Raw genomic sequence first — 9,268 nt, 5'->3', positions numbered from 1 at the left:
GGATAAGAGCAGCCAGGAATGTCAGCTCTTGCTGTCTGTCACCATCTCCCCTGAGATTCTGCTGGGCTCTCAGGACATCCTCCCCTCTCAAAGCTGATTTGTAAGGTGCCACCACAGCCCAGCAGGCTGATCAAGTGATAGTAAAGGATTAAAGTTTGCTTTATTGGGAGATCCACTGGTACTGCTGTGTCTCAGGTTATGACTGGAGAGCTGCCACAGTGGGGAGATGCAATTTCAAAGTTGCCTTTATCGAATCAGGTTTTTTGGGCGGGTGGTTTTCAAGCTCCTCCTTATCCTCCTCCTTAATTCATGTATCTCAAGGAAAATTAGTTAAAAATGTGTTTGTTCCGTTCAGCTGCATCTATTTTCTCCCGATTGCTTGCTTTTTGGGCTTCATGTGCTCATTTTTTTTTTACTCTTGCTTTTAAAGATTCTGCCTTGTGAATAGTAGGGTGATGGACATTGTAAAGAGCATTTCAGTGCTGCTTATAGGGGAGAAAAAGTGGGTTCAGAAAACCCACTTGCCTTGGACATGACCAGATTTCAGGGTGTTATGGGACATCCTCTGCATATCCCAAAAAACTGACCTCTGCATGTTTAAACTGGATCTTTCATTTTTGGAGCTACATTTGTAGCCTTGCCTTCCGCAAAATAAACAGGAATAGAGAAAAGGGTCATTCCTTATGGCACTTCCAAAGGGGGAGAGAAAGTTAACCTGCATCACTGACTTTGTGGGGGATTTTTTTCCCCCTCTGTTACAATTATATATTATTTATTGGTTTTGCAGGTTCAGTCATGATCTCACAGGCCAAACCAGCACCAGTCTTTCCTGGAGGGAGGTGTGGGAGGGTGTGGAAAATAAGGATTTAAAACACATATATCACAGCAAATTTTGGCCCTTCAGCTGATGCCCCTTGGCTGCCATTCAGGATTTTGAACAGTTGTGTGGGTAGGAGATAGAGTATGTAACTTGACTGTGTCCTCCACTGAAGTCTGATAACTAGGCATGGGGTTCAGGAGGGTGCTGTGACCCAGGGGCTCACTGTTTTCAGCTCAAGACTGTGGCTCTTTGCCAATTTTCTTCATTTTGTGTCCAACAAACCATCACCCAGCTGCTGCCTAGGCCAGCAGCGTTGTGTGAGGTAATAAATTACTTTGATTAACACCTCTGTCCCTGCTGTGGTGCACGTGGGGGAAGAGGTGGTAATCAAACTCATGTGTTACCTCAGGAGCTCCCCAGTGAGGGTGACCTATATTCCTCCCGGCTCGGGGGGCCCGCGCTGGCTGGGTGAGCACACGGGTCCCCGCCTGTTATTTAACGCAGCGAGGCTCAATACCCGCTGCCGCTGCCCCGCCTTCCCGCTTTTATCTGCTCTAAAGTCTGTGTCAATAATACATTTCTGCCATTGAATATTTTATTGATGGTTTGACTTTTTTGCTGCTCGCAATTCCCATTTCAAGGCTGCGTGATTGTTCCTAATTAAAATTTTATGCCCTGGGACAAGCCTTCTTGCTACACTGGAGATGATGCTGTCCTTTTCTAGGCCACTACAGAGTGGTAGGAAGAAATTACCATTACCCATTGTTATGAGATTAAAACAAAGCAAATAAATTATTGGTTTCTTCCCTTAAAAAACAAACCAAAAGCCTTGCGTACGGCGCGTACTGGAGAGGGAACAACTGGCTCGCGGGCAAGGCAGGGATCCAAGCGTGCAGGGTGGCTCAAGGATGCTGTGCCTGGCTGCGTGGGGACTCATGTCCCCATGTCCCTCAGGCACTGTGGGCAGCTCTTCCTGCCCTGTAGTGGGCGGGAATGGACTTCAGAGCTTCTCTCCTCAGATGCTTCTCCTGGCTAGTTCCAGTGCCACCCAAAAATCACAAAGCAAGGGATGTACCTGTTTTTCACAGGTGAGCAGCCCCGCTTTTTTGTTGGCTTTTTTTTATAAATCTGCAGGTTCTGTCAGCACAAGGCACCATTCAGGAGAGTATTTCAGCCACCTCCAGTCTCCCTGGCGCCCTTTTCCTGGCTGCACTACCTGATTTTTTTTTTTTTAAAATATTGCATAAGAAAAATGGCCCCCAGCTCCTTGCCCCCTCTATCCTGGACTGTCAGCTCCTCACCATTCTCATCACATGGTGGTCTGGGTGCCAGTGCTGCCCCAGGCCAGTACAGTTTCTTTAGGGCAACACTGCTGCAGACACTTGAACCATCCCCAAGTCGCAGTTACACATTTGTACGAGTTCCTGGGTGTTTGGGTTTGGATTTTTTTTCCCCCTCAATTTAATCTATAGTGCTAGAAGCATTTGTGCTGCCTCCCAGCCCCTGGATTTGGCAAGCAGCTTTTAAAGCACACACTTCAGCACCAGTTATATAAGGAAAGGTGTGAATGTCTGGAGGAGAAAATGCCTGTTGGTTTTGCTCCCCAAGTGGTGTACAGATGCTCTGCTGCTTGCTCCTGGATGCACAGCTTCTACCAGCGTAGCTCACTGCAGATGAAGAAGAGCTGTTTGAACTGGCGTGTGTGTCCATGCAGGGAGCATTGTCAGCTCTCCTATGGTGATTTTTCTTTCTCCATCTCAGAGTACAGACTGATTGTACTCTACCTTGCCCTGGAAAAAAAAAATCATAAAGCACTAGAGGAGGCTGGGAAATTTTCTTGTTTATGGATGAGCAAGTTTCTCTCCCAACGGAACCTCCTGCCAGCAGAAATCTTTCTTTTTTTTTTTTTTTAGGATGTATTATATAAGTCCCTGCTTGCATTTAACCAACTGACTTCCTCTTAAACAATTCATGTACTGCTTCTATTCCTCATAGGGCAGCTTGCTTCTTTGGTGAGGCTCACCTGACACTGGGACATGTTATGGACAGAACACAACAGGCGCTTCTTAGCGTGGTGCTTGAAGGGTAAGGCCTGTTCTCTTCCCTCCATGAAGTGCTGAAACACAAAATCTTTGAGGAGCACAGAGAGTCCCTTCAGCTCAACAGGCCTGGAATTCAGCATCTTCCCCTCCTGTAAGGCACTCCCCTGCCTCTCACCAAAAATCTCACAGTTCTGAGCAAGAGCACATGATTACTCTTCTAACCAAGCTAAGTACCATCTTACAAATCTGTTTATTAGCTACTGAAAAACATGAAACCAAGGGGCATCGCAACCCTGGTGTATTTTCTCGTGGCTCAGGAGCACCCTGGGGCTAGGCCAGGAGGGAAGGACTAATGCTAGGCTTTCTGCTTGAGGGACAACCAGGTCGCATCCTTCTGCTCTCCTTTTCAAGCCACCTTCACTGGCCACAGACGCAAAGTAAGAGAGATTGGGAGGAACCAGGAATGCAGTGCAATCAGACACATCACTGAGAAGGCATGGCTTTCCTCTTCAGCTGGTCTGATGCCCTGGACTACAGTAATCAGCACCCAAACATTGGTTTTGCACATTTATTGAAGACTTCAGGTGACAGCACAGCAGGTTAGTTTAGAATCATGCCACAAGAATGTTAAAAACAGGAATTGAGCTGTATGCTCCCCCCACTTACTGGAGACACACACAAAAAAGGCAAAACCAAACAAACTTCACTTCAACCCCTTCCTTTTGCTTACTGGAGCTGAACAGGATGGTTCCATAGGTAGCAGGAAGTCTGAAGCATTCATACCATAGTGCTGCTCATGGGAACTGGGACAAGTCTTGCCAGACGACCTGCAGAGCTGCTTCTGCCAGCAGCATCTCCTGGGGTTAAGTCGCCAGCCAGCACAGTCCCAAACACGGGGCTGTTTATTCAAAGAGAAACAAAGCACCTTCATTTTCAGACAGAGGTTTGTTACATGCAGGGTCACCTATAAAATGAGGTGGTGGGGGACTGTGGCCTTCAGTTTCAGCTCTCAGACACACTCGTACACAGGTGGATTTTGCACCAGGTTTCCCTCCCTCCCTCTCTCCACGTGGCTACACTGTGCTCCTGCCTGCTGGAGACCAGCAGTGGGAAGATGCTGTAGGTGCAGCAAGGGAAGAAAAAAGCGATCCGGGGCTGAGACAGCTGCAAACTTGTCTGCCCCCACCCTGACCCCCATAAAATAAAAAAAAAGGCCCGCTCGATTTCTGAACAAACATGAAAGCATCTTGGGTAAATTCAGTTGTTTGAGCACCCTGGAAAGGAAACACAGAGCACAGAGGGAGCTGAGTTTTCTTGTGAGGAGCAGATGCTCCGGGACACAGAGGCAGAAATGACAGATAAGAGCATGAAGGAGAGATAGAGACAGGCAAAACTTCTCAGAGAGACACTTTACCAACACAGAGGACATTGCTCTGCCTTCCATGCCATTAACTACTTATTGACCAGAGCACTGCCAATTCCTTCAGATCAAGCCTTTACAACAGCCCAGGGCTACAGGAGAGCAGCCCCAGGAATAGGGGAATACCTGAGCTCTGTCAGGGAACCTCAGCCTGCTGTGGTGAATCCTAGCTGGTTATTAGGAATTTCAGCTGACAATTAAGCTGTGCTGCTCTTCAGAAAAGATAACTTTTCAACTACCCAGGTTCACCAGCCGAAAAATCACAAGAGATAACTTTGTAGCAGAAGCCATCTGCTTCGTCACTTCCTCCGTTTTTAGTGACAGCCATCCTGGGTGGCTGGAAAAGTCCCTGCCTGGCTCGCCTTCCTGTTCTTTAGGGCCATGAAGTCAGAGTCCCCTGCGTGACATCGCAGCATATCGGGCAGGGAAGCTTTGCAAACGCCCAGCCGGGGCCGGGGCGCCAATAGAGCCCTGGCACAAGAAGAAGAAAACAGCGAGCAAAGGTGAGGGGTGGGATGGAAAAAAAAAAACCAGCAACAAAAAAGGAAAGTGAGGCTCGTTTCTGCTTTTCCTTTAACAGACTAGAGAGTCACTCTTTAAATGTGACTCATCCAGGGCAATACTAGGCAGAGTTTCTTCTATTAACACACCCTTGGCAATAGCACTTCAGTTAGTCACTGACCGGGTATCAAGACGTCACCGGCCGGGATGATGCGTCTCTTTAACTTGGTACGGAGTCCGCTAGCACTTATTTACTTTGGAGAAGAGCAAGAGAAGAGAGAGGGGGACACGCCATCCCTCCTGAACAACTTTACCACCAACTATTCGCACCCACATGCCGACACGGCCCGTTCCTTCCATCTCCGCTCCCGCCGCACACACCGAGCCCCGCTGCAGGAAGCGTTCGATCTTTTCGCGCTCCCCTGTGCAAGTGCGGCCGATCCTGGGGCACTCCCGGCAGCGCATCGGGGGACCGCAGAGCCGAGGATGGGGAGCCGCTGGAGGCAGGACAGTGGCGATGGATGGGGTTGGCACGCCGGAGCCCCTCACCTGGGTGGCCGACAGGGCAGGAGGGCGTCGAGGCTTCGAGGCGCGGGTCCGGGGAGGCGAGGCGGCCGCACAGTGATGTCCGAGGAGCAGGTTAGCCGCTGTCACACGCACAGTGGAGTCGCCGAGAGCACAATGTGCGTTAGTCAGTGGCTCACCTGCTCCTGGAGGGTGACGGGGGGGCGGCGGGGCCCGCCTGCAGCACAGGAGACACCGGGCAGCGCGAAGGATGGGGCGCGGGAGGGGGGAGCCACGCCGTGCCCGGGCTCCGCGGCGCGTGGGGTTGCAGCTCCGCGCTCCCACCCCCGGGACAGGCTGGCCCGTGCGGCCCCGCGCCGGCGGCGCCCCGCAGCTCCGGAGCGCGGGGGTCCCTCCCCGGCGCGGCCGCCGCTCACCTGCGCTCCCGCCGCCGCCGCCGCCGCCGCCAACTTCTCGCTCTGCCCCGGCCCGGCCCACGCCGCGCGCCGCGGCCCCTCGCCCCGCCTCCCGCGCCGCTCCAGCCAATGGCGGCGCCGCGCGCCCGCCCGCCGGCCCCGCCCCCGCGCCGCTCCAGCCAATGGCGGCGCCGCCACCGCCCGCCGACGGCCACGGCGGGGCGGGGCCGGGCGGGCAGGCGGCCCCCCCGCCCCCCCGGCGGTGACAGCGGCGGGCGCGGCGCGTTCGCTTCTGCACGTCGCTGCTGCTGCGGGGAGGAACCATTTGTACCTGTTGAGCCGCCGCCCGCCTCCCGCTCACCCCGCCCCGCCGACTCCCGCCCTGCCCGCCCTCGCCGCCCCGCTCGGGTCGGCGGCTGCCGGCGGCGCCCCCCTGCCCTGCCGCCGCCGCCCGCGAGGAGCCCCTTCCCCACTGGCCCCCCCATGGCCCCGCCACTCGTCTCCCCTTTTCCCTTCCGTCCCCTTTCCGCCCCCGCCGCAGCCCGGCCCGTGGTACGGCCCGCCGGGGCCGTGCCATCAGGGCAGTGTCGGGGCGCACGTAGGCGGTGCGGGAGGGACGGGGCCAGGGGGCGGGGGGAGAGTCGGGGTGTCCCCGGCCGTCCCCCCCCCCCCGCCACTGCCCCCTCTCCCTTTGCTGCATCAGATGTCACGGTGTCACATTAATTTTTTGTATATTTCCCCCCCTCGCTGTTCTCCGCTGGGTTGGGAGTGTGGCGAACCCGAGTGCCCCTCGCAGTGCCGGGGGGTGGAGATGGTCCCTCGGCTTCGGGAGTCTGCTTCCAGCAACTTCCCCCCCCCAAAAAAACCCACCAAGTGACAGGCAGTTGGAGGTTTTCTGTACATCTTCAGTATAACAGCGCTCACCTTCTCATGGAGCGAGCTCGCTCCCGCCCATCACCCTACAAGCCGCAGCCAAGCAAACGGCTGGAATGCTGAAAATTCTAGTGCACCTCAAGGAGGATTTGCCAAGCACCAGAGACAGAGCTTTATGGATGGGCGCAGCCCTGTCCCGTAGTGGGAAAAGCCTTGTTTGGAGACTCAGAGAGCCAGGCGTCGAGTCTGCAGGCTGGCTCCCATCTGCCCGAAGTCACACAAATGCCCTCCTCGAACAGGTCGGAAACCTGAGCGTCTCTGGAGGAGCGGGCACGTTTGTCGTGACCCCCCGCTTCATTCATACTGCTGTTGGTCAAGAAAAAACACTTCGGGTGCAGATGTGGCCACTGACCAAACAACAGCCATATGCCTCATCCCTGGCGGACTGATAATGCGTGCTGTCCGGCAAAAGGCACGAGCTCTGCATCCCTTGTGAAAACTTCCTCGGCATCAGCTGTCCCGGCTCCGACGAGTGTTTTGCAATCTGGAGCAAGATTTGGAAGCAAAACCCAGCGCGGGCTGCCTGATAGCTGGTGGTAGTTCCTCATTGAAAGGATTTCCTCACGTGTTTTGCTGGAGCTCTTTAACACTCATCCGTGGCTCTGCTCTCCCATTGCCGGTGTGGAGGGGGGATGGGGGGACAGCCCCTCTTCTGCGTGACAGCCCGCACAATGACAGGCTGTCTCTGTTGTCATTTTGTGTGCATGCTATGTGGGGGGTTTTTGTTTTCGCCCAGCAGCCGTAGGGGAAAAGTCACGTATTTTACATCTTCACCAGCACATGGCTGGTGTCTGGGTGGGAGAGAAATTGTCCGTGGAGCGCACTGACCCCTCCACCCTGCGGGAGTGAGCCAACATAAAAGAAGGCACAGCCATGAAAAATACTTTTCTAAAAAAATAGGTACTTTTGTGGGGAGTAGCATGGCTGGGTACTGCCCCGACACCTCCCTGCCAGCACTGCTGCTTCTGCCAGATGCTCTACAGGGTACAGGACACACGTGCTGTTGGCTGCTGTGCTCCACCAAGTCCCTCTTCTTCCAGGCAGTACCATACATTTCAGGTTTTATTAAAAAAAAAAAAAAATCCTTCTCCTGACTGTAAGCACACAAGGAAGGAGTGTGTTTTGAAGCGGTGCTTGCACAGCTGGCTGCCGGCACAGCCAAGCTATGGATGTTGCTCGGACCTCCCTGACCGCTGTGTTAAACCAGCCAGCATGGAGCAGGGCCGGCGCGGAGCCAGCTGAGCACGGCGGGCAGAGGATGCGGTGCTGCGGCAAGCAAAGCGCTCTCCTGCAGTCTGAGCGAAGGGTGTACCGGGCCTCGCCCCAGAGGTGCCATCGTCCGAGTCTTTAAAGGAACGCCGAGACCGCCCGGCCCAGAGGATGGTTACTATTGCCCTGGCAAGGCCCTGGGCCCAGGGGCTTTGCCACAATGCTGGTGGGTTTGCCCTCAGCCCCCGCTCCCCCTCCAGCTACAAACAAGTTCGTGGCTCAGCCCTTAATCTCTGGGATGAAATGTCCTGCTGACACGGCCGGTGCTGTCCCGGGGATAGCTCCCGCTTATCCCAGCCCTGCAGCTCTCCCCTTTGTTCCCAGCTGGCTTTCAGTCCCCGCGGCAGTGCCAGAGCCACGATGTGTGCAGTGACAGGGAAGTGCATTCGCGGATGGCGGGAGAGCGTCACGGGCTGCCCTCGGCCAGCATCCATCGTGCCCGCCTCGGTGCAGAGCCAGTGCCACTGTGCTGTGCCCATGGACTTGGGGAGGAATCCAAATGGGGAACATGCCCCCATCTTATCCCTGGAGGCTGGCAAACACCACACGAACTAACGTGCAGATGGAAAGTTGCCTCTTTGCAGCGCAGATCTTGCCTTTTCCAACACGAGGCAGCGCGTGTTCACCGGCTGGGGCACCACCAGGGCTTTCACCCTGACCCCTCCCGCTTCGCCCCTCTTGCAGGCCTCGAGCGGGCAGGCAGCAGCCATGCTGGCGCAGGTTTTGCTCCGCTCTGTGTTCTCTGGAAAAGGACCTTGTTTTCTCCCCCGGCCCCCGTCTGATTCCTGACAATGCCCTGAGTGTCTGCGAGGACACGCACGTTAGCTCTGGGTCACGTCCGCCTGCAAGCAGAGCCTGGGCTGCGCTCCCCTTGCCGGCGGACAGCCCGGCACAGCCCCACGGCTCATGGAACAGGCGAAACCAGCCCTTCCTCCTCTACGTGCGTGCGCTCACCCAGCGCGACGGGAACATTTGGGTCGGGCCCAACCACGCGTAGTTAGCGGGCAAGAAAACAGCGGCGGTCTGCGAGAGGTATTTAGCACGGATCCGTGTCCTCACGGGCCGGACCGGGCTGCGCGAGGATGCTCCCGGCCCCGAGAGACGGCGCCCGACGGAGCGCAACGAAGCATCCCGCGGGCGCAGCCTGGCGCTGGCCTCGCAGCACGGTGGTCGTTGCGTCCCGCTTTCCCCCCTCAAAGCTTGCAGATACCGGCGGAGGGATGCCGGTCACCCCTGCCAACCCTGTTTCTATGGAGCAACCGGGAGCGGCCGCAGCGGGACCGGCGCTGCCCGCGGGGACCGAGCGGTGCGGCCGTGTCCCCCCGCGGCCCCGCGGTGGTACAGCCCGCCGCGCCCCCTTCCG

General features: G+C 55.9%; 1 long non-coding RNA gene across 1 annotated transcript; it reads right to left on the bottom strand.

Moving 5' to 3' along the window:
* Window positions 1–3,416: 3,416 nt before the first annotated feature.
* LOC138110761 (uncharacterized) lies at window positions 3,417–5,423 on the bottom strand. Its single transcript, XR_011151042.1, has 2 exons — window positions 5,118–5,423; window positions 3,417–3,760 (listed from the first exon to the last, which is right to left on the bottom strand). It is a non-coding gene; the product is annotated as an uncharacterized lncRNA (long non-coding RNA).
* Between the last annotated feature and the right edge of the window lie 3,845 nt (window positions 5,424–9,268).

Source organism: Aphelocoma coerulescens, chromosome 5, assembly GCF_041296385.1.
Source record: "Aphelocoma coerulescens isolate FSJ_1873_10779 chromosome 5, UR_Acoe_1.0, whole genome shotgun sequence".
Taxonomy (NCBI): domain Eukaryota; kingdom Metazoa; phylum Chordata; class Aves; order Passeriformes; family Corvidae; genus Aphelocoma; species Aphelocoma coerulescens.
Note: the sequence above shows the minus strand (reverse complement) of the source record. Positions and strands in the feature narration are given on the sequence as shown.